General features: G+C 44.9%; 1 protein-coding gene across 7 annotated transcripts in view; it reads left to right on the top strand.

Annotated features, from left to right (window-relative positions):
* Positions 1 to 26,544, top strand: part of LOC137547348 (galactosylgalactosylxylosylprotein 3-beta-glucuronosyltransferase 1-like) — a 359,516-nt gene that overhangs the window by 121,896 nt on the left and 211,076 nt on the right. For 2 of the 7 annotated variants that reach the window (XM_068270856.1, XM_068270852.1), the window contains exon 1: positions 8,105 to 8,514. The exons of the other annotated variants lie outside the window; for them this stretch is intronic. The gene's annotated coding sequence lies outside the window, so the exon portion shown is untranslated. Of the gene's footprint in view, positions 1 to 8,104; positions 8,515 to 26,544 lie in introns of those variants that run through there. 7 annotated transcript variants of the gene reach the window in all.

Here is a 26,544-nt window from a genome sequence, read left to right as displayed (position 1 = left end):
CGTGCACAGAGAGCAAGGTGGTCGTTGAACAGGCTGTTGGCAGCAGAGTACCGCAGTCAGGCACTCGCCTGATCTCCCTGCATTGCAGCATTTGCAAGTTTGCAAATGTTGCATAAGTTCAGCCTGCTGCTTTGGTGCCCTTGCTCCTGTGGTGCCCTAGGCCATGGCCTAGGTGGCCTTGCCTGAAATCCGGCCCTGACTGTACCAGGTTTGAGGCCTGTGCCATTAACAGTTCAAGAATGGTAGCAATTAAATATTCCCCTTGAAAAACAACAGGTGAAGTTTGATTCACTTTTGTAGGCTCCACCCACTTTTCTGAATATTAATTTCAGTCACCCAGTGACCAACTGTGCAAAGTTTAAAAACCCTGCCATTAACAGAATGGCTGCAGTTTACATTTTCTCAGTCAAATTGGTATTTGTCTTCACCCACTGATGACCCGGCGTTGCTCGGGTATGTATTTGACTGGTGTTGGCTCCGCCCACTTTCTAACCCTAACGCACAAACACTCAATGACCAAGTTTGTGAGCTTTGGGGTCCTTGGCATCAATAATTTGTATATTCCCATAGAAATTAAACAAATCAGATAGGCTGTTTGTGGCTCCACCCCTCTCCAGCATTTGAACCCCAGTCAACCAATGACCAACTGTAGCAGGTTTGAGGCATCTGCTATTAACAGTGTAAAAATGGCAGCAATTTAAATATTCCACTTGAAAATCAACAGGTGAATTTTGATTGGCTACTATAGGCTCCACCCACTTCCCTGAATATTAATCTCAGTCACTCAGTGACCATCTGGGCAAAGATTGGGAACCCTGAAATAAACAGAAGGGCTGCAGTTTACACTTTTCCAGTGAAATTTGTTTTTGGCGCCGCCCACTTTTTGTAACCTGGACACAAAGTCACTACTCAATGCCCAAGTTTGTGAGTTTTGGGGTCCTTGGCATCAATAATTTGTATTTTCCCATGAAATGAAACAAATCTGATTCACTGTTTGTGGCTCTGTCCCCTTTTCTGAATTTGAACCCCAGTGACCCAATGACCAACTGTACCAGATTTGAGGCTTGTGCCATTAACAGTGCAAAAATGGCAGCAATTTTAATATTCTCCTTGAAAAGTGACATGTGATTTTTGATTGGCATTTTTAGGCTCCACCCACTTTTCTGAATATTAATCCCAGTCACCCGGTAACCAGCTATGCTAAGTTTGAGAACCCTGCCATTAACAGTGAAGACGGGCTGCAGTTTACAATTTCCCAGAAAAATCTGTTTTTAACTCCACCCACTTTTTGTAACCTTGACACACAGTCACTACTCAATGACCAAGTTTGTGAGCTTTTGGGTTCCTGGCATCAAAATTGTGCTAATATAAGCAGTTTATCCAGCAAAGAAATCTGGCTGTTTTTGGCTCCGCCCCTTTACTGAATTTGAACCCCAAACACTTAAAGGGAACCTGAAGTGAGTAAAATTATTTAAAATAAACACGTGACGTCGCTGCAAATGAATATTACATACTTACCTCACTGTCAGTTCCTCTCAGAAGCTCACCATTTTCTCCTTACAGTGATCACTTCCAGTTCTGACAATATTTTGTCAGAACTGAAATATACCAGTTGCTGTCAGTTATATATCAGCAGCTGTCAGTTACAACTGAATGTACAAGGTAATGTCCATGTTTCCCTATGGCTCAAGTGAGCGATATTACAGTTTAACAGTGTGATGAGCAGGAAGCTGTTATGGGGTAATGGCCATTTTTAAAATGGAGGACGGAGAATTCCATTGATCACAGTGGACAAATGGGACACGGGAGAGGAGAAAGAGATTGGGGAGTAGACTGCACGGGAGGTAAGTATGACCTGTGCATGTTTATTTTGACTTTTTATTTTCAGTTCAGGTTCTCTTTAACGACCGACTGTAGTAGGTTTGAGGCCTCTGCTATTAACAGTGTGAGAATGGCTGCAGTTTCAACATTCCCCTTGAAAATCAATAGGTGAATTTTGATTGGCTCTTGTAGGCTCCACCTACTTTTCCGAATATTAATTCTAGTCACCCAGTGACCAACTGTGTGAAGTTTGAGAACCCTGCCATTAACGCGTACGTTAAAAAAGGGCGCAGGGTTTTAAAAGATAATCATGAATAACGTTTAAAAAAAATTGTGTTATATTTCGTTTAAAAATAATGTTTTATAAAGTTATAAATCATTAAATAATGTGTATAAAATCGGCAATTTTAAAAACGTTAATCTTCCCTGTTTAAAAATTGAAATTTATAATAACGTTTTATAAAACATTAATAAGAATTTTACTAAAGCTATACCTAACCCTACTCTCACACAGAACCCTCCCTGTACCTATCCCTAACCCCTAGACCCCCCTGTTGGTGCCTAACCCTAAAACCCCCCTGTTGGTGCCTAACCCTAAGACCCCCCTGTTGGTGCCTAACCCTAAGACCCCCCTGGTGGTGCCTAACCCTAAGACCCCCCTGGTGGTGCCTAACCCTAAGACCCCCGTGTTGGTGCCTAACCCTAAGACCCCCCTGTTGGTGCCTAACCCTAAGACCCCCCTGTTGGTGCCTAACCCTAAGACCCCCCTGTTGGTGCCTAACCCTAAGACCCCCCTGTTGGTGCCTAACCCTAAGACCCCCCTGTTGGTGCCTAAACCTAAGACCCCCCTGTGATAAGCATTAATAACGTTTTAAAAAAATATGGTGCGGTTTTTCGTTTAAAAATGCAAAAAAAAAATAAATAAATAAAAAAAAAAAAATTGTACGGTTTTTCGTTTAAAAGTAATGTTTTAAAAAATATTGTACTGTTTTTCGTTTAAAAATAATGTTTTAAAAATTATAAATCATTAAATAATGTGTAATCATGAGAAACAGTTATAAAACATTAAAAGTCTCCGGGCGCCGCTTTTAAAACGTTATTTTTCTCCGGCGCCCTTTTTTCCTGTTGGGCGCCGATTTAAACGATATTTATTATGGGAGTGAATGGCGGCGCCCTTTTTGTCCACCTGCCTCATGCGCCCAAATTTCCTGCTTCCGCCATTAACAGTGTAAGAAAAGCTGCAGTTTACATTTCCCCATGTAAAAAGTTAGTTGTTTTTGGCTCTGCCCACTATTTCTAATCTTGACATACAGTCACTTAATGACCAAGTTTATGAGCTTTGGCATCAATAAGTTGCATTTCACCATTGAAATTAAACAAATCTGATTGGCTGTTTTTGGCCCGCTCCTTTCAGAATTTAATCCCCAGTCTCCCAGTGACTGACTGTAGCAGATGTTAGGCCTCTGCCATTAAGAGTGCATGAATGTCAGCAATGTAAATATTCCCCTTGGAAATCAAAAGGTGAATTTTGATTGGCTGCTGTAGGCTCCACCCACTTTTCTGAATATTAGTCCCAGTCACCCAGTGGCCAACTGTGTCACGTTTGAGAACCCTGCCAATAACAGAATGGCTGAAATCAATCTAACAAATCTGATTGGCTGTTTGTGGCTCCACCCCTATAGTGAATTTGGACCCCAGTCACCCAATGACTGACTGTATCAGGTTTGAGGCCTCTGCCACTAACAGTGTAAGAATGGTAGCAATGTGAATATTCCCCTTGAAAATCAATAGGTTCATTTTGATTGGCTGTTGTAGGCTCCACCCACATTTCTGAATATTCATCCCAGTCACCCAGTGGCCAATTGTGTAAAGTTTGGGAACCCTGCAATGTAAAAAATGAAGTTGTTGGCACTGCCCACTTTTTCTAACCTTGACATACAGTCACTCAATTATCAAGTTTATCAGCTTTGGGGTCCTTGGTATCAATACTTTGTATATTCCCATTGAAAAATAAACAAATCTGGCTGTTTGTGGCTCCGCCCCCTTCCTGAATTTGGACCCTAGTCACCCAGTGTCCAACTGTACCAGGTTTGAGGCATCTGCTTTTACCAGTATAAGAGAATGGTAGCAGATGAAATATTCCCTTTGAAAATCAAAAGGTGAATTTTTATTGGCTGTTGTAGGCTCCACCCACCTTCCAAAATCTTAATCTGTCACCCAATGACCAACTGTGCAAAGTTTAAGAACCCTGCCATTAACGGTGTAAGAATGGTTGCAGTTTATATTTTCCCAGTAAAAGTTGTTTTGGCTCCACTCACTTTTTGTAACCTTGACACACAGTCACTCAATGACCAAGTTTGTGAGCTTTCAGGTTCCTGGCATCAAAAATGTGTGAATGGAAGCAGTTTATCCACTAAGGAAATCTTATTGGCTGTATGTGGCCCCGCCCCTTTAGTGAATTTTGACCCCAGTTACCCAATGACCGACTGTAGGAAGTTTGAAGCCTCTGCCATTAACAGTGTAAGAATAGCAGCAGTGTAAATATTCCCCTTGAAAATCAATAGGTGAATTTTGATTGGCTGTTGTAGGCTCCACCCATTTTCTTGAATCTTAATCGCATTCACCCAGTGACCAAGTGTGGCAAGTTTGAGAACCCTGCGATTAACAGTCTAAGAATGGCTGCAGTTTACATTTTCCCATTTAAAATGAACGGCTGAAATTTGATTGGCTGTTTTATGCTCCGCCCACTTTTCCTGGATTTGTAACCTCGGTCACCAAGTGACCAACTGTGCCAAGTGTGGGGACTTTGGCTTGATTACTGTGAGAATGGCAGCCTTTTACATTTTTTCCATTGACTTGAATGGGTGGAATCTGATTGGCTGTTTGTAGCTCCGCCCACATGTGCAGGGGGGCCGCGAGACCCCCAGAACATATCATCCCAGGTAGTAAGGGATCTGTGTACCAAGTTTCGTTCAAATCGGTCAAGCCGTTTTCGAGTGATCGCGGCACATACACACACACATACACACACACATACACACACACATACATACATACATCCGATTTTATATATATAGATATGGTTCCCCAGCATCACACAGTGCAGGAGACCAGTGGTCCTATCTATACAGTATATGGTTCCCCAGCATCACACAGTGCAGGAGACTAGCGGTCCTATATACACAGTATATGGTTCCCCAGCATCACACAGTGCAGGAGACTAGCGGTCCTATATACACAGTATATGGTTCCCCAGCATCACACAGTGCAGGAGACTAGTGGACCTATATATACAGTATATGGTTCCCCAGCATCACACAGTGCAGGAGACTAGTGGTCCTATATACACAGTATATGGTTCCCCAGCATCACACAGTGCAGGAGACTAGTGGACCTATATATACAGTATATGGTTCCCCAGCATCACACAGTGCAGGAGACTAGTGGACCTATATATACAGTATATGGTTCCCCAGCATCACACAGTGCAGGAGACTAGTGGACCTATATATACAGTATATGGTTCCCCAGCATCACACAGTGCAGGAGACTAGCGGTCCTATATATACAGTATATGGTTCCCCAGCATCACACAGTGCAGGAGACTAGCGGTCCTATATATACAGTATATGGTTCCCCAGCATCACACAGTGCAGGAGACTAGCGGTCCTATATATACAGTATATGGTTCCCCAGTATCACACAGTGCAGGAGACTAGCGGTCCTATATATACAGTATATGGTTCCCCAGCATCACACAGTGCAGGAGACTAGCGGTCCTATATACACAGTATATGGTTCCCCAGCATCACACAGTGCAGGAGACTAGTGGTCCTATATATATATACAGTATATGGTTCCCCAGCATCACACAGTGCAGGAGACTAGCGGTCCTATATATACAGTATATGGTTCCCCAGCATCACACAGTGCAGGAGACTAGCGGTCCTATATACACAGTATATGGTTCCCCAGCATCACACAGTGCAGGAGACTAGTGGACCTATATATACAGTATATGGTTCCCCAGCATCACACAGTGCAGGAGACTAGCGGTCCTATATACACAGTATATGGTTCCCCAGCATCACACAGTGCAGGAGACTAGCGGTCCTATATACACAGTATATGGTTCCCCAGCATCACACAGTGCAGGAGACTAGTGGACCTATATATACAGTATATGGTTCCCCAGCATCACACAGTGCAGGAGACTAGTGGACCTATATATACAGTATATGGTTCCCCAGCATCACACAGTGCAGGAGACTGGCGGTCCTATATATACAGTATATGGTTCCCCAGCATCACACAGTGCAGGAGACTAGTGGTCCTATATATACAGTATATGGTTCCCCAGCATCACACAGTACAGGAGACTAGTGGTCCTATATATATATATATACAGTATATGGTTCCCCAGCATCACACAGTGCAGGAGACTAGCGGTCCTATATATACAGTATATGGTTCCCCAGCATCACACAGTGCAGGAGACTAGTGGACCTATATATACAGTATATGGTTCCCCAGCATCACACAGTGCAGGAGACTAGTGGTCCTATATATACAGTATATGGTTCCCCAGCATCACACAGTACAGGAGACTAGTGGTCCTATATATATATATATATATATATATATACAGTATATGGTTCCCCAGCATCACACAGTGCAGGAGACTAGCGGTCCTATATATACAGTATATGGTTCCCCAGCATCACACAGTGCAGGAGACTAGTGGACCTATATATACAGTATATGGTTCCCCAGCATCACACAGTGCAGGAGACTAGTGGTCCTATATATACAGTATATGGTTCCCCAGCATCACACAGTGCAGGAGACTAGCGGTCCTATATATACAGTATATGGTTCCCCAGCATCACACAGTGCAGGAGACTAGTGGACCTATATATAAAGTATATGGTTCCCCAGCATCACACAGTGCAGGAGACTAGCGGTCCTATATATACAGTATATGGTTCCCCAGCATCACACAGTGCAGGAGACTAGCGGTCCTATATATACAGTATATGGTTCCCCAGCATCACACAGTGCAGGAGACTAGCGGTCCTATATATACAGTATATGGTTCCCCAGCATCACACAGTGCAGGAGACTAGCAGTCCTATATATACAGTATATGGTTCCCCAGCATCACACAGTGCAGGAGACTAGCGGTCCTATATATACAGTATATGGTTCCCCAGTATCACACAGTGCAGGAGACTAGCGGTCCTATATATACAGTATATGGTTCCCCAGCATCACACAGTACAGGAGATAGTGGTCCTATATATATATATATATATATATATATATATACAGTATATGGTTCCCCAGCATCACACAGTGCAGGAGACTAGCGGTCCTATATATACAGTATATGGTTCCCCAGCATCACACAGTGCAGGAGACTAGTGGACCTATATATACAGTATATGGTTCCCCAGCATCACACAGTGCAGGAGACTAGTGGTCCTATATATACAGTATATGGTTCCCCAGCATCACACAGTGCAGGAGACTAGCGGTCCTATATATACAGTATATGGTTCCCCAGCATCACACAGTGCAGGAGACTAGTGAACCTATATATAAAGTATATGGTTCCCCAGCATCACACAGTGCAGGAGACTAGCGGTCCTATATATACAGTATATGGTTCCCCAGCATCACACAGTGCAGGAGACTAGCGGTCCTATATATACAGTATATGGTTCCCCAGCATCACACAGTGCAGGAGACTAGCGGTCCTATATATACAGTATATGGTTCCCCAGCATCACACAGTGCAGGAGACTAGCGGTCCTATATATACAGTATATGGTTCCCCAGCATCACACAGTGCAGGAGACTAGCGGTCCTATCTATACAGTATATGGTTCCCCAGCATCACACAGTGCAGGAGACTAGCGGTCCTATATATACAGTATATGGTTCCCCAGCATCACACAGTGCAGGAGACTAGCGGTCCTATATATACAGTATATGGTTCCCCAGCATCACACAGTGCAGGAGACTAGCGGTCCTATCTATACAGTATATGGTTCCCCAGCATCACACAGTGCAGGAGACTAGTGGTCCTATATATACAGTATATGGTTCCCCAGCATCACACAGTGCAGGAGCCCCAAGACTTCTCCTCCCTGTCACTGCACGGCCAGCCCGCAGCCAATCAGCGCCCGTCACCTCCTCGCCTCCTCTGGCTGCCTCCCCGCCATTCAGATTTAAATGCGAGAATGTGCATTGTTCTGGCAGCCTCTCGGTCCCCGTCTGAGAGATGAGAGGATACGGGGAGGAGAGGAAAGACCTGCAGTCCTCTGCTGCTTCTGCCGCTCTGGTTTAAGGTGGCGCGGCTGGCTGTGCGGCGGCTGTCACTACAGCGTGCGCTGCTTCCGAGGGCTTCCTTAAAGGAAAGATGGAAAATGCCTTCTCATTAGTTGTTCGCTGCGTTACAAGTGACAGCAACTGATTCCGTGTCACCCGTCCTCAGTAGTGACTGTCTGTCTGTGGCGCTGCATTGATGGCAGGCGCTGGCCAGTGACCCCGGGCGAAGACGAGAATGCTCTGCAGTCACGGCGCTCCGTCTCTCGGGGGTCCCTGTCGGCTTGTGTGAAGGGCTGAAGAATTCTTCCACGTTCCTCCCTGCAGCCCCTGGGAGAGGATGAGGCAGCCCCCGTCAGCCAGGTAGGATCCTGTGCCGCATGTGTGTCCGCAGCAGCTGTCTGCATGGGGGGGGGGATAGAGTGCAAGCTCTGTGGGTCAGACAGCTCTGCTACAGCTGCAGCCTGCTAATCTCTGTTCCTGTGCTGTATGTATGTATGTGCTGTACTGTGTAGCCTGCAGCGAAGTATGTTCCCTATAGAGGTACATATTCTGTACTGTATAGCCTGCAGAGAGGTATGGTCCCTATAGAGATACACATGCTGTACTATATAGCCTGCAGAGAGGTATGGCCCCTATAGGGATAGCCTGCAGAGAAGTATGGACCCTATAGGGATACATGTGCTGTACTGTATAGCCTGCAGGGAGGTATGGTCCCTATAGGGATACATGTGCTGTACTGTATAGCCTGCAGGGAGGTATGGTCCCTATAGGGATACATGTGCTGTACTGTACAGCCTGCAGTGAGGTATGGTTCCTATAGGGATACATGTGCTGTGCTGTGCTGTACAGCCTGCAGTGAGGTATGGTCCCTATAGAGATACATGTGATGTACAGCCTGCAGTGAGGTATGGTCCTTACAGAGATACATGTACTGTACTGTATAGCCTGCAGTGAGGTATGAACCCTATAGAGATGCTTGTGCTGTACCGTATATCCTGCAGAGAGGTATGACCCCTATAGAGATACACATGCTGTACTGTATAGCCTGCAGAGAGGTATGGCCCCTATAGGGATAGCCTGCAGGGAGGTATGGCCCCTATAGGGATACATGTGCTGTACTGTATAGCCTACAGAGAGGTATGGTCCCGATAGAGGTACATGTGCTGTACAGTATAGCCTGCAGAGAGGTATGGTCCCTATATGGATACATGTGCTGTACTGTATATCCTACAGCTATGTATGGTCCCGATAGAGGAACATGTGCTGTACTGTATATATCCTGCAGAGAGGTATGGCCCCTATAGGGATACATGTACTGTACTATATAGCCTGCAGTGAGGTATGGTACCTATAGAGATACATGTGCTGTACTGTATAGCCTGCAGGGAGGGATGGCCCCTATGGAGATAAATATGCTGTCAGTGGCGTAGCTAAGGAGCTGTGGGCCCCAATGCAAGTTTTACAATGGGGCCCCCCCAAGCACTCTATACATAACAATTGATACGGGGCACCAAAAGCTGCCAATAGCAACTACAGTGTCAGAGATGCAAGAAGGGGATGGGGAGCAGTTTGTTAATGATTACCACTATTCAAAGTATCTATAGAAGTGATTATTATGAGCACAGGACCAATAGAGAGCTAATAATGCAGTTGAGGGAAGTCCCTTCGGGGCCCCTCTGGCCCAAGGGCCCTGATGCGGTCGCAACCTCTGCAACCCCTATTGCTACGCCCCTGTATGCTGTACTGTATAGCCTGCAGGGAGGTATGGCCCCTATAGGGATACATGTGCTGTACTGTATAGCCTGCAGTGAGGTATTTCCCCTATAGGGACACATGTGCTGTACTGTATAGATTACAGTGAGGTATGGTCCCTATAGAGATATATGTGCTGTACTGTATAGCTTGCATTGAGGAATGTCTCCTATAGGGATTCATGTGCTGTACTGTGTAGCCTGCAGGAGGTATGGTCCCTATTGAGGTACATGTGCTGTACTGTATAGCCTGCAGTGAGGTATGGCCCCTATAGGGATACATGTGCTGTACTGTATAGCATGCAGTGAGGTGTGGCCCCTATTGGGATGCATTTGCTGTACTGTATAGCCCGCAGGGAGATATGGCCCCTATTGAGATACATGTGCTGTACTGTATACCCTGCAGTGAGGTATGGTCCCTATAGGGATACATGTCCTGTACTGTATAGCCTGCAGAGAGGTATGGTCCCTATTGAGATACATGTGCTGTACTGTATACCCTGCAGAGAGGTATGGCCCTTATAGGGATACATGTGCTGTACTGTATAGCCTACAGAGAGGTATGGTCCCGATAGAGGTACATGTGCTGTACTGTATAGCTTGCAGCGAGGTATGGTCCCTATAGGGATACATGTGCTGTACTGTATAGCCTGCAGAGAGGTATGGCCCCTATAGGGATACATGTGCTGTACTGTATAGCCTGCAGTGAGGTATGGTTCCTCTAGAGATACATGTGCTGTACTGTATAGCCTGCAGAGAGGTATGGCCCCTATAGAGATACACATGCTGTACTGTATAGCCTGCATTGAGGTATGATCCCTATATGGATACACGTGCTGTACTATATAGCCTACAGAGAGGTATGGTCCCGATACAGGTAGGTGTGCTGTACTGTATAGCCTGCATTGAGGTATGGTCCCTATAGGGATACATGTGCTGTACTGTATAGCCTGCAGAGAGGTATGGCCCTTATAGGGATACATGTGCTGTACTGTATAGCCTGCAGCGAGGTATGGTCCCTATAGTGATACATGTGCTGTACTGTGTAGCCTGCAGAGAGGTTTGATCCCTATATGGATACATGTGCTGTACTATATAGCCTGCAGTGAGGTATGGCCCCTATAGAGATACACATGCTGTACTGTATAGCCTGCATTGAGGTATGGTCCCTATATGGATACATGTGCTGTACTGTATAGCCTGCAGAGAGGTATGGCCCTTATAGGGATACATGTGCTGTACTGTATAGCCTGCAGCGAGGTATGGACCCTATAGGGATACACGTGCTGTACTGTATAGCCTGCAGAGAGGTATGGCCCTTATAGGGATACATGTGCTGTACTGTATAGCCTGCAGGGAGGTATAATCCCTATAGAGATACACATGCTGTACTGTATAGCCTGCAGAGAGGTATGGCCCTTATAGGGATACATGTGCTGTACTGTATAGCCTGCAGCGAGGTATGGTCCCTATAGGGGTAGCCTGCAGAGAGGTATGGCCCCTATAGAGATACATGTGCTGTACTATATAGCCTACAGAGAGGTATGGCCCCTATAGAGATACACATGCTGTACTGTATAGCCTGCAGCGAGGTATGGTCCCTATAGGGATAGCCTACAGAGAGGTATGGCCCCTATAGAGATACACATGCTGTTCTGTATAGCCTGCAGCGAGGTATGGTCCCTATAGGGATAGCCTACAGAGAGGTATGGCCCCTATAGAGATACATGTGCTGTACTGTATAGCCTGCAGAGAGGTATGGCCCCTATAGAGATACATGTGCTGTACTGTATAGCCTGCAGCGAGGTATGGTCCCTATAGGGATAGCCTACAGAGAGGTATGGCCCCTATAGAGATACATGTGCTGTACTGTATAGCCTGCAGCGAGGTATGGTCCCTATAGGGATAGCCTACAGAGAGGTATAGCCCCTATAGAGATACACATGGTGTTCTGTATAGCCTGCAGCGAGGTCTATCTCTATCTATCTATCCATCTATGTGCCCTTTTCAGTATCTGTATTTCTGTGTGCCTGTCTCCATCTTTTAATCTATCTATTTGTCGATTTTTCTGTTATTTAGCTATCTATTTTTTAATTATCTATCTATACAATATCTATCAATCTGCCGCTCTATCCAAAGACCTATCAATCTAAATATTTACTTTGTACAGTGCCACGGAATATGTTGGCGATTTATAAATCAATAATAATAATAATAATAATAATACGGTAATAATAATAATAATATATCAGAATCCCTGAATATACCCATCTTTATCCAGTCTATCAATCAACCAACCATTTATCTGTCTATCAATAATATAACATTTATCTCTCTATATCAATTAGTTAACCAGTCATCCATCTATGTAATAATCAATCATTTACCTTTATTTTATCTATATCTGTCTATATTACTCAATCATTTATCTCTATCTATCTATTAATCAATTATCTATCTATCTATCTATCTATTTCCATCAATCATCTACCTGTCAATCTATCAATAATATAAAGTGGGTTGCAAAAGTGTTCGGCCCCCTTGAAGTTTTCCACATTTTGTCACATTACTGCCACAAACATGAATCAATTATATTGGAATTCCACGTGAAAGACCAATACAAAGTGGTGTACATGTGAGAAATGGAACGAAAATCATACATCATTCCAAACATTTAAAAAAAAAAAAAATAACTGCAAAGTGGGGTGTGCGTAATTATTCAGCCCCCTGAATCAATACTTTGTACAACCACCTTTTGCTGCAATTACAGCTGCCAGTCTTTTAGGGTATGTCTCTACCAGCTTTGCACATCTAGAGACTGAAATCCTTGCCCATTCTTCTTTGCAAAACAGCTCCAGCTCTGTCAGATTAGATGGACAGCGTTTGTGAACAGCAGTTTTCAGATCTTGCCACAGATTCTCGATTGGATTTAGATCTGGACTTTGACTGGGCCATTCTAACACATAGATATGTTTTGTTTTAAACCATTCCATTGTTGCCCTGGATTTATGTTTAGGGTCATTGTCCTGCTGGAAGGTGCACCTCCGCCCCAGTCTCAAGTCTTTTGCAGTCTCCAAGAGGTTTTCTTCCAAGATTGCCCTGTATTTGGCTCCATCCATCTTACCATCAACTCTGACCAGCTTCCCTGTCCCTGCTGAAGAGATGCACCCCCCGAGCATGATGCTGCCACCATTATATTTGACAGTGGGGATGGTGTGTTCAGAGTGATGTGCAGTGTTAGTTTTCTGCCACACATAGCGTTTTGCATTTTGGCCAAAAAGTTACATTTTGGTCTCATCTGACCAGAGCACCTTCTTCCACATGGTTGCTGTGTCCCCCACATGGCTTGTTTCAAACTGCAAACGGGACTTCTTATGCTTTCTGTTAACAATCCCTTTCTTCTTGCCACTCTTCCATAAAGGCCAACTTTTGTGCAGTGCACGACTAATAGTTGTCCTATGGACAGAGTCTCCCACCTGAGCTGTAGATCTCTGCAGCTCGTCCACAGTCACCGTGGGCCTCTTGATTGCATTTCTGATCAGCGCTCTCCTTGTTCGGCTTGTGAGTTTAGGTGGATGGCCTTGTCTTGGTAGGTTTACAGTTGTGCCATACTCCTTCCATTTCTGAATGATCACTTGAACAGTGCTCTGTGGGATGTTCAAGGCTTTGGAAACCTTTTTGTAGCCTAAGCCTGCTTTAAATTTCTCAATAACTTAAACCCTGACCTGTCTGGTGTGTTCTTTGGACTTCATGGTGTTGTTGCTCCCAATATTCTCTTAGACAACCTCTGAGGCCCTCACAGAGCAGCTGTATTTGTACTGACATTAGATTACACACAGGTGCACTCTATTTAGTCATTAGCACTCATCAGGCAATGTCTATAGGCAACTGACTGCACTCAGATCAAAGGGGGCTGAATAATTACGCACACCCCACTTTGCAGTTATTTATTTGTAAAAAATGTTTGGAATCATGTATGATTTTCATTCCACTTCTCAGGTGTACACCACTTTGTGTTGGTCTTTCATGTGGAATTCCAATAAAATTGATTCATGTTTGTGGCAGTAATATGACAAAATGTGGAAAACTTCAAGGGGGCCGAATACTTTTGCAACCCACTGAAGCTATCTATCTCTCTATCTATCCATCCATATCTGCCTATCTATCTATCTCTCTCTCTCTCTCTCTCTCTCTCTCTCTCTCTCTCTCTCTCTCTCTCTCGCTCTCTCTCTCTCTCTCTCTCTCTCTGGGCTTGATTCACAAAGCCATTGATAAATGTTCTCACGGCTGTGAAAAAGTACTTTGCGCGCGTTTTTGCACGAAACCGGTTATCGCACGCAAAAATTTACGGTCGCGCGAGAATGTGAATTTTTCGCACATTAACGTTCGCGCAATAACACAAATTTATTGCGAGAACGCGGAACATTAATGCGTGAAAACTCGCGTTATCGTGCGAACGCTATTTTTGGCATGCAATAACCGTTTTTTACGCTAAATTTTGCGCTAAGCACTTTTTTACAGTGTAATAACAGTTATCACTGCTTTGTGAATCAAGCCCCATCTCTCTATCCACCCATCCATGTCTATCTATCCATCTGTCTATTTATCTATCTATTTCCATCAATCATCTATCTGCCATTCAATAATCATGTGACTAATGCTGGGAATACACGACTCGATTCTGAGCCATTAAGATGGCTCGATAGATAATTTCCGACATGTCCGATCTCTCGCCCGATCGTTTTGTCGCTCGATTCACCATTGAAGTTAATTGAAAAAAGATAAGAAAAACGAGCGGAAGATAGGAGAATCGAGCGAGAAAAACGATAGGGCGCAGAATCGAGCGACAGAATCGGCCCTCCGTGTATTCCCAGCATCAAGGGAGAGATCAGATTACAGCTTGTGAAGAGACACAAATGAGAGGGAATTAGACCGGCTAAACTCTCTAAATACACACAGGGGGGATTTCTCTTTGTTTTCCTTCTGTACTGTGCAAGAGTTCAGGTCCACTTTAAAGGGAATCTGAAGTGAAAATAAACTTATGATATAATGAATTGTATGTGCAGTACAGCTAAGAAATAGAACATCAGTAGCAAAGGTACGTGCATCATATTGTTTCCAGTACAGGAAGAGTTAAGAACCTTCACTTGTTATCTTTGCAAAAGAGCTTCTCTGAGCGCTCTGACCCAACTTGGCTCAGAGACAGTCTTATATTCAGAAGCACTTATACAGCAAAGAAACAGTGAGAGGTCGCTTCAGATAAGGTTTTACGGCAGGGGAGTTCAAAGGGTCATTAGCTCGGCTCTGTTTCATAGATTTAAAATACAAAGTGTGGTTTCTGATTGCAAATATGACAAAATGCTACAATGTTATTAAAAAAATCTTTCTTTGCTACTAATGTTTTATTATTACTCATACAATTCAGTATATCATACGTTTTTTCTTCCGCTTCAGTGTCACTTTAAACCCTTGCGTCACAGAAGCTGACACTCTACTGTCCGGTATGTCAGACACACACTTATTACTGTTATTGATGATTAATCCCCAGAGATGCATCCCATCCGATATCCCTGCACTCCCCCATCACAGCCATTGGTGGCAGCATTCATGGTATTACATAGCAGCTCTCATAACCAGGGGCGTTGCTAGGATCCTAAGATATTCGGGGCACTCCAGCCAGAAAATGGGTGTGGCTATGGGTGGAGCCAAATTTACATGAATTTAACAGCCTGCCCAGCAAAATGTTGGATGAAGCCCCCCCCCCCCCCCCTCCATTAATACAAAAAATAACCCCCCAAAATGCAGCATATCACATAAATAGGCAGTGTCATTTAAACATAACTAGGCGGAGTTACCTGACTTCTGTGCTGGCTGGTCTGGCTTTCTGCTGGATTGTCTGGCAGTCCCCCCATACCATTCCCTGACTGTCTAGTGGACACCACAACTCCCAGCATGCCTCCATAGAAGCACCACAGCTCCCAGCATGCCCCCTATAAAGGCATCACAGCGCCCAGCATGGCACCACAGCACCCAGTATGCCTACATAGAGGCACAACACCACCCAGCATACCCCTGATTGATGCACCACAGCTCCCAGCATGCTCACCATTAAGGCACCACAGCTGACTCTGCCTGGGAGACATCCGGGACATCCCAGAATAGATCCGGGGCACGTGCCACTGATCTTTGGGACTAGCGACGCCCCTGGTCATAACTATGCCAACAGACTACAGAGAAGGCAGTGCTGCACAGGAGCTCACAATCAGATCTCCACAGCCTAAAGCCTGGTACACACATCCAATTTTAATTGGCCAACGATTGTCCAATTTTACCACTTCCATGTAGTATGAGGGCTTCCCTTCACAATCTGTTCATAGCATTCACCCTCATATTACACGGAGGTGATAAAATCGGTCAGTGATCAAAATTGGATATATGTACCAGGTACTACAGTCGTCATTATTTAGCTCTCAAGGGCACGGCTCTATCACCCTTTAGTGTCTTGGAATTTGTTTGTACATTTTATTCACATGTGAGGCCAGGAACTCACTACAAAACGCTATCGCTGATCGCAATCGCTAGCATTTTTAATGAACATTTTGTAAGCGATTTCATGAGCGTTTTTGGTAGAGATTTTAAAAAGTGTACGGTTTTTGCCAGCGATTGTGTAGCGATTTGCGGTTTTAATTCTGATTGGTCCTTTCAATTAATTTTAATTTTTTTTTACAGTGTGCAGTAACTTCAAAACACTAGCAAAATCGCTCTGTGTAGGTTTCGATGAGCGATTAGACCAGCGCTTATATACTTTACATTGCAGAAACGCTAACCGCTAAACGCTAAAAATGCGGCATGTCCTGCGTTTTGCGATTTGGTAATCGCAATCGCTCCAGTGGAATTTGGCCCATCCATTAACATTAGCTGAGCGTTTAGGGAAATCGCTAGTGGTTTGAATCTCCATTGACTTTCATTAGATGTGCAGCGAACGAGTTTTTGCGCATTCAAATGCAAAAAAAAGTGTGAACCCCGCCTCACTCTGTGTTGATGTGCACTATGGTAACACGCAGCACGGTACTGAGGGCTCATGTATAAGGCTTGTCAATACAGACAGCTTTGCCCACCTCTCTGTGCCCCCCCCCCCCCTCGAAGAATACCAATTACTAGAAGTGTTTCCGATCATTTAAGGAGCTTGTCAATGAGTGTCGTTAAATACAAATCAAAGTGACCCGGCAGTGACCTGTAGTAGCATGAGATAAATGTGTACACAGCACTAATCCTGCTGAGAACTTGCCTGCTTTCTCATTTTACTATTCCGCTTGTCGGGGTTTATAATTCGGGTCTATGAATCCAAGTCTCCCCTTAAAAAAAACAAAGTTCTTATGTTTGCTCCCGAAATCGGCTTCTCGCATGCGGACATTACTCTGTGCCTATATTGACAGTAAACTAGCTGCAGTGTGTGATGATCTCTGCTGCCTCCAGTATGTACAGTATAAGCTGTTACTCTACACGTATAGTGGTAGTAAACTAGCTGCAGTGCGTACTGATCTCGGCTTCCCCCAGTATGTACTGTATAAGATGTTACTCTGTGCTTGTACTGATAGAAAACTAGATGCAATGTGTGCTGATCTCTACTACCCCTGTATGTACAGTATAATTGGTTACTCTGTGCCTGTAATGATAGTAAACTAGCTGCAGTGTGTGCTGATCTCTGCTGCCTTCAGTATGTACAGTAAAAGCTGTTACTCTGTGCCTGGACTGATAGTAAACTAGCTGCAGTGTGTGCTGATCTCTGCTGCCTTCAGTATGTACAGTATAAGCTGTTACTCTGTGCCTGGACTGATAGTAAACTAGCTGCAGTGTGTGCTGATCTCTGCTGCCTTCAGTATGTACAGTAAAAGCTGTTACTCTGTGCCTGGACTGATAGTAAACTAGCTGCAGTGTGTGCTGATCTCTGCTGCCTTCAGTGTGTACAGTATAAGCTGTTACTCTGTGCCTGGACTGATAGTAAACTAGCTGCAGTGTGTGCTGATCTCTGCAGCCTCCAGTATGTACAGTATAAGCTGTTACTCTGTGCCTGTACTGATAGTAAACTAGCTGCAATGTGTGCTGATCTCTGCTGCCTCCAGTATGTGCAGTGTAATTGGTTACCCTGTGCTTATACTGATAGCAAACTAGCTGCAGCATGTGCTGCTCTCTGCTAACTTCCGTATGCACCATTTAAGCTGTTATTCTGTGCCTGTACTGATAGCACACTAGCTGCAGTGTGTACTGACCTCTATTACCTCCAGTATGTGCAGTATAAGCTGTGTTACACTGTGTTTATATTAACAACTAGCTGATGACCCGGCGTTGCCCTGGTATGTATTTGGCTGGTGTTGTCTCTGCCCACTTTCACTAATCCTAACCCATTAAAATCAAACAAATCAGATTGGCTGTTTGTGGCTCCACCCCTCTCCAGCATTTGAACCACAATCACCCAATGATCAACTGTAGCAGGTTTGTGGCATCAGCTATTAACAGTGTAAAAATGGCAGCAATTTAAAGGGGAACTGAAGAGAGAGGTATATGGAGGCTGCCATGTTTATTTCCTTTTAAGCAATACCAGTTGCCTGGCAGCCCTGCTGATCCTCTGCCTCTAATACTATTAGCCATAGCCCATGAAAAAGCATGCAGCAGATCAGGTGTTTCAGACTTTAAAGTCAGATCTAACAAGACTAGCTGCATGCTTGTTTCTGGTGTTATTCAGATACTACTGCAGAGAAGTAGACCAGCAGGGCTGCCAGGCAACTGGTATTGATTAAAAGGAAATAAATATGGCAGCCTCCGTATAACTCTTTCTTCAGTTCCCCTTTAAAGATTGTTATGCTGTTGCTTATCTTTTAGAGCGGAGAGGAAGCTCTGAGTTTCGGGTGCGCTTTAAAGCACATAGCGTTTTTCTTTGCTGGTGACATGGACCCACGTGCGTGCGTTTTACAGGCGGGGAGCGTGCGGGTATTATTAGGAAGGCACCCCCTGCCTCCATGGTGACAGCTGTACATTGGCGTAGTCGTGCAGGTCTGTGTGGAGCGCGCCGGATGCCATCGCAGGGTTATAATCACTGCAGAACGTGACTCAGTCCTTTCCATTGTGCGTCGCTCTTCAATAATGCAGAATCACCTAGCCGCATGTAATAAGTAGGAGCACGTCTATTATAAGCTTGTTCTTACACACTGTAAACTGCCTCGGATTAGACCACCTACGCAATTCACCTCGCCGGTCATTTTATCTAACGCGCTTCGCTGCTTAAAGGGACGAGGTCCCCTTTTAATATTTCCACCTCCGTTATCTGGTAAAGCTGCTTAATACAGAGGCGTTCCGCTAGCGCACATCACAGAGAAGAGAAGATTATCGCCCGGAGGCAGAATCCATCTCGCCTGCCCGACCGCCGGGACCTGCAGATGGGATTTCTTGTTTTTATTTTGTTAAAACGACACATTTGCTGAGAATAATGCGAAACTATAAATCATCTCTATCCACCGCAAAACTTACAGCGGAACCGTAACGACATACAGTGGCTGGATAGTGAACTGGTTAAAGGATACCCGAGGTGACATGTGACATGATGAGATAGACATGTGTACAGTGGGATGCGAAAGTTTGGGCAACATTGTTCATCGTCATGATTTTCCTGTATACATCATTGGTAGTGACAATAAAAAATGTCAGTTAAATGTATCATGTAGGAGACACACACAGTGATATTTGAGACGTGAAATGAAGTTTATTAGATTTACAGAAAGTGTGCAATAATTGTTTAACCTCCTTGCCGGTTATCCCGAGCAGAGCTCGGGGTAACTCGTGCAGGAGGATTGCTCTGGCCCTGCTGGGCCGATTTTTGCATTTTTTTTTTCCTACACGCAGCTAGTACTTTGCTAGCTGCGTGTAGTACGCGATCGCCGCCGCTACCCGCTGATTTGCTGCGCCGAAGTGCTGCGCCGCTCCCTTGCCGACATAATTGGAACGGCAAGGGGGTTAAACAAAATTAGGCAGGTGCATAATTTTGGGCACCATAAAAAAGAAATGAAATCAATATTTAGTAGATCCTCCTTCTGCAGAAATTACAGCCTCTAAACGCTTCCTGCAGGTTCCAATGAGAGTCTGGATTCTGGTTGAAGGTATTTTGGACCATTCCTCTTTACATGGCATCTCTAGTTCGTTCAGGTTTAAAGGCTTCCGCGCATGGACACCTCTCTTTAACTCACACCACAGATTTTTAATTATATTCAGGTCTGGGGACTGAGATGGCCATTCCAGAATGTTGTATTTGTTCCTCTGCATGAATGCCTTAGTGGATTTTGAGCAGTGTTTAGGGTCGTTGTCTTGTTGAAAGATCCAGCCCCGGTGCAGCTTTAGCTCTGTCACTGTTTCCTGGACATTGTTCCAGAATCTGCTGATACTGAGTGGAGTCCATGCGTCCCTCAACTCTGACAAGATTCCCAGTCCCTGCACTGGCCACACAGCCCCACAGCATGATGGAAGCACCACCATGTCTTACTGTAAGTAGCAGGTGTTTTTCTTGAAAAGCTGTGTTGTTTTTCCTCCATGCGTAACACCCCTTGTTATGCTCAAATAACTCAATTGTTGTTTCAGCAGTCCACAGCACCTTATTCCAAAATGAACCTGGCTGTCCAAATGTGCTTTAGCATACTTCAAGCGGCTCTGTTTATGCAGTGGGCGGAGAAAAGGCTTTCTCTGCATACATCATCTACTAGTGTAAAGAGCGCCGAATGGTTGAACGATGCGCAGTGACTCCATCTGCAGCAAGATGATGTTGTATGTCTTTGGTGCTGGTCTGTGGGTTGACTCTGACTGTTCTCACCATTCTTCGCTTCTGTTTATCCAAGATTTTTCTTGGTCTGCCACTTCGAGCCTTAACTTGAACTGAGCCTGTAGTCTTGGATTGGATTGGTCTTCCATTTCCTCAATATGTTCCTAACTGTGGAAACAGACAGCTGAAAACTCTGAGACACCTTTCTGTATCCTTCCCCTAAACCATGATGGTGAACAATATTTGTCTTCAGGTCATTTGAGAGTTGTTTTGAGACACCCATGTTGCTACTCTTCAGAGAAATTTAAAAGAGGAGGGAAACTTACAATTGACCCCCTTAAATACTCGTTCTTATAGTTGGATTCACCTGTGTATGTAGGTCAGGGGTCACTGAGCTTACCAAGCCAATTTGAGTTCCAATAATTAGTTCTAAAGGTTTTGGAATCAATAAAATAACAACAGTGCCCACATTTATGCACCTGCCTAATTGTATTTAAACAATTATTGTGCACTTTCTGTAAATCCAATAAACTTAATTTCACTTCTCTACTATCACTGTGTGTGTCTTCTGTATGATATATTTAACTGACATTTATCGTAACAACCAACGACTTATACAGGAAAATCATGCTAATTAACAAGGTTGCCCAAACTTTCACATCCCACTGTATGTACAGTGCTTAGCACACAAATAACTATACTGTGTTCCTTTTTTTTCTCTGCCTGAAAGGGTTAAACATCAGGCATGTAAGTGGCAGTTCCTGTCTGAGTCAGGACTGGGTCAGAGTACAGTGTGACCCTCACTGATAAGAAATTACAACTATAAAGCACTTTCCTAGCAGAAAATGGCTTCTGAGAGCAGGAAAGAGATAAAAGGGGTCAATGGTTCATAGATTTTTAGCTCTGACATAATTCAATGAATATGTCATTGAGCAAAAGCAGTAAAACAGTAAAAACTTAAAAAGTGGATTTAAATATAAAATAAAACTGTGGAATATCTTAAAAAGTCATTTTTTGGAGAAGGAGGATAGATACAATTGTTTATTTCATTAGTTTATTTTCACTTCGGGTGTCCTTTATGGGCCCTGCCTCTGACACAGGAGATTAGGGTCTGAATCTCAGCTCTTCCTGTTCCGTAAGCTGACACTTATACAGTAAGGAGATCTTGGGCAAGACTCCTTAACACTGCTACTGCTTATAGAGCGCTCCCTAGTGGCTGCAGCTCTTGTGCTCCGAGTTCGCCGGGGGGTAAAGAGCAACATAAATGTTCCTTGTCTTGTCCTATAGTACAATGCAGTAAATTATTCAGGATACCCATATATATTAATATGTAGCCCCACCTTCTAGGTTAGACTGTTTATTATGCTTAATTCAGCCCCCCCCCCAAGCATACTGGGATACCAAAGGTCTGTTCAGTCTTCAGAGCTCTCAGTAAACGAACATTCTGCTGAGATCACCTGACAGGACTAAAGGTGTCACCGTCTGTGATGAATTTCAGAAAGTATAACAGGCAGAGGAAAGATTTTACAATGGGCAAACACTGACTACATAATTTCTAAATGAACATTGTAAAAAAAAAAAAAAACAAGCATACAATTGTATTCATTGTTGTTTTTACACCATCCACCAGCTGTCAATGGGGTTCACTGGAAAAGCTACTAGCATAGCTGCCAGCTGTCACCGAAATAGGAGTGTTTACACCCAACAGCTGCGTAGGCGTACTAACATCCGTTCCAGCAGTGAAAATAATGTGTCATTGCAGTAATCCTTTTGGAGTTAGTGAGGCAAAAACAACATGCAGTTGTAGGAACTTGTTTCATGCAGGTCTATGAGCCAGTGAGACAGAGAGATGGGAAATTTGGACATCTGATACACCAAGCTATACTCAGTTGCTATGGTTTTCCGCCAGTGTACTAAAATCTTATTGCAGCTGCAGATGGTGTTGAGAGCAGGGGCTTAAAGAGACACTGAAGCGGAAAAAAAATGATGATATAATCAATTGTATGTGTAGTACGGATAAATACTAGAACAATAGTAGCAAAGAAAATATTCTCATATCTTTATTTTCAGTTATATAGTGTTTTTTATAACATTGCATCATTCTCTAATATTTGCAGTTTACACACTACTCAGCTTTCTAAATGATTTTACAGAGCAGACTAGAGAACGTTTGAACTGTTCTCTGCAGAAGAAAAAACAATATAGTGACTGACAATTGAGATAACAAGCTTCAGAAGACAGAGCTCTCTGCGACTTTGAAAGTCATGGAGCTCAATGGCTCTTTTGCATAGATGGCAACTGTAGTTTCTTAACTCTTCCTGTACTGGAAACAATATTAGACGTATGTCTCTGCTGCTAATGTTTTATTTCTTAGCTGTACTACACAAAAAAATCATTATATCATACATTTTTTTTTCACTTCAGTGTCTCTTTAACTAGAGGGTAGCAGCACATGCGTGCACAGGGGGGCCCAGAGCTGTGGGGACCCCAACTACTAACCTTCCCTTCCTCCGATACAAGGGACTATACTTTAGATCAGGTGTTTTTGTGGCTACACTTGTTATGGGTGTGAAGGGCAAAAAGGGGAGGCAAGAGAAGGGGTTTGAACATTCGGGACGCTCTATCAAAGTTTCGTGGGGGGGAGGAGGCGGCCAAGACTTGCAGTTATGCCATTGGTTGAGAGAGAACATTTCATTAAGCTCACTGACAAGATGATGAGCCTGTATTAGAGATTTGATATTAGATTGATGATATGTAGAGATTTTGGTAGTGAAATGAAGTTACAGGAAGTTCCAGCGCCGCGCTTCCTTTCTGTGCAGTGTTTAGGGATGCAGTTTTGCTGTACATATGCTGGAAGCCCGACGCACGCAGCTGGAGGAGACCGCACTGGGATCCATGGGCTTAGCGTGTTGTTTGGGCTGTTATAGCCGGAGGGAAAATACCCAGATCACAGGACTGTGCCTCGTACAACGCCATCAATAAAGGATGAGTGCTGCTGTTCTGCGATGCACAGGCTACACGTCTGCATTCAATGAACGGAGGTGGTAGTGGATCACTATCGCAAAAAAATATACAATTATAAATACATACATATACAATGTACATTTTTTCGAGGGAAAAAAACAAGGAAAAATATATATACTAAACCTGGTGCATCCATGGTGAAGGGGCATCTTGTGGATTATACCCCCTTTGTACCTCTTGTGTCCCCCTGTGTCCTCCTCTGTCCCCCATGTGTCTGCCTCTATGCCCATTTGTGTCTCCCTGTGTCCTCCTCTGTCCCCCTTGTGTCCTCCTGTGTCCCCTTGTGTCCTCCTCTATGCCCCTTTGCAGAGCCGGGACAAGGTCCTCCAGCACCCAAGGCTGAGACACCAAAATGCACCCCTCCATCCCTCCCACCCCAGCCGTCACACACTGATTGCTATTAGACTAAGAGGCGCCACAGGGCCCACAACCTCCCCAACACCTTAATATCTAGTTATCTGGCTTGCAGTCACTGCTATGTATCCCCTTTTCTTATTTCTTTCTGCTTCAAACACAATTAGGAATGACAGCTGAATGAATTCTGCGCCCCCTCCTACACTGCGCCCTGAGGCTGGAGCCTCTCTCGCCTCTGCCTCGGCCCGGCCCTGCCCCTTTGTGTCCCCCGTTCGTCCCTCAGTTTCCTCCTCTGCATGGGCACAGTACAGGGAGTCCCCGACATTGCAGCGGGTTGGAGGTTGGTATTGGCAGGTGTTCACAAGTCATGGACTCCCTGCATTTGGACTATAAGACACAGTGGGCCTGATTCACAAAGCGGTGCTAACAGTTAGCACGCTGGTGAAAAGCCCTTTATCACGCCTAAACTCAGTTTAGGCATGATAAGTTTAGGTGTGATAAGTTTAGGTGTGATAAGTTTAGGCATGATAAGTTTAGGTGTGATAAGTTTAGGCATGATAAGTTTAAGCACCAACTGCGTTAGCACCGCAGTGCACAGCTGATCAAAAGTTTTGCGCTAGCAAAGTCTGGTGCACTTTGCATAGAGTTTAATGTCGCTGCTTTGCGTGCGGGACTTTGCACGCTATCTACACTTATCTAAACTTAGCATGCCTAAACTTATCACACCTAAACTTATCACACCTAAACTTATCATGCCTAAACTGGCTTTTCACCAGCGTGGTGCAATGGTTATCACGCCTAAAGTCTCTAACTGGGTTAGCACCGCTTTGTGAATCGAGCCCCGTGGGCTCGATTCACAAAGCGGTGATAACCCAGTTAAAGACTTTAGGCGTGATAACCATTTTTATCATGCCTAAACTCAGTTTAGGCATGATAAGTTTAGGCATGATAAGTTTAGGTATGATAAGTTTAGGCATGATAAGTTTAGATAAGTTTAGATTGCGCACAAAGTCCCTCACGCAAAGCAGCGCCATTAAACTCTATGTGAAGTGCACCAGACTTTGCTAGCGCAAAACTTTTGATCAGCTGTGCACTGCGGTGCTAACCCAATTGGTGCTTAAACTTATCACACCTAAACTTATCACACCTAAACTTATCATGCCTAAACTTATCATGCCTAAACAGAGTTTAGGCGTGATAAAGGGCTTTTCACCACGGTGCTAACTGTTAGCACCGATTTGTGAATCAGGCCCAGTGACTTTTCCCCCACTTTTGGGGGAGAAAAAGTGAGTCTTATAGTCCAAACAATACAGCATTTTTTCCTATGTTGCTGTACCTTACAATAGGGGGGGGGGGTGTCCAATTGATCTGATCCCTCTGGAACCACCAGGATCGAAGACAGTCAATGAGATGCAAATAATTCCGTCGCACATGCAAATTGTATGGAGCTTGTAAGTGAGCCAATCAAAATCAAAAGGAAGTTAATCTGATTAGTCCAATTTGAAGCTGCATGTGATTTGAAGGTGAGGTAGAATGACTTGTCCCTCATTGACCATCTGTGGCCGGGATGGCTCGGTGGCCCTGCAGAGTCTTCCCTGTGTGCAGAGGGGAGGCAGACTGACTTGCCCCTCATTGACCATCTGTGGCCGGGATGGCTTGGTGGCCCTGCAGAGTCTTGCCTGTGCGCAGAGGGGAGGCAGACTGACTTGCCCCTCATTGACCATCTGTGGCCGGGATGGCTCGGTGGCCCTGCAGAGTCTTGCCTGTGTGCAGAGGGGAGGCAGACTGACTTGCCCCTCATTGACCATCTGTGGCCGGGATGGCTCGGTGGCCCTGCAGAGTCTTGCCTGTGCGCAGAGGGGAGGCAGACTGACTTGCCCCTCATTGACCATCTGTGGCTGGGATGGCTCGGTGGCCCTGCAGAGTCTTGCCTGTGCGCAGAGGGGAGGCAGACTGACTTGCCCCTCATTGACCATCTGTGGCCGGGATGGCTCGGTGGCCCTGCAGAGTCTTGCCTGTGTGCGGAGGGGAGGCATAATGACTTGCCCCTCATTGACCATCTGTGGCCAGGATGGCTCAGTGGCCCTGCAGAGTCTTGCCTGTGTGCAGAGGGGAGGCAGACTGACTTGCCTGTCATTGACCATCTGTGACCGGGATGGCTCAGTGGCCCTGCAGAGTCTTGCCTGTGCGCAGAGGGGAGGCAGACTGACTTGCCTCTCATTGACCATCTGTGACCGGGATGGCTCGGTGGCCCTGCAGAGTCTTGCCTGTGCGCAGAGGGGAGGCAGACTGACTTGCCCCTCATTGACCATCTGTGGCCAGGATGGCTCAGTGGCCCTGCAGAGTCTTGCCTGTGCGCAGAGGGGAGGCAGACTGACTTGCCTGTCATTGACCATCTGTGGCCGGGATGGCTCAGTGGCCCTGCAGAGTCTTGCCTGTGCGCAGAGGGGAGGCAGA

Source organism: Hyperolius riggenbachi, chromosome 2 (assembly GCF_040937935.1).
Source record: "Hyperolius riggenbachi isolate aHypRig1 chromosome 2, aHypRig1.pri, whole genome shotgun sequence".
NCBI lineage: Eukaryota > Metazoa > Chordata > Amphibia > Anura > Hyperoliidae > Hyperolius > Hyperolius riggenbachi.
This window is presented reverse-complemented; position numbering and strand designations above follow the sequence as displayed.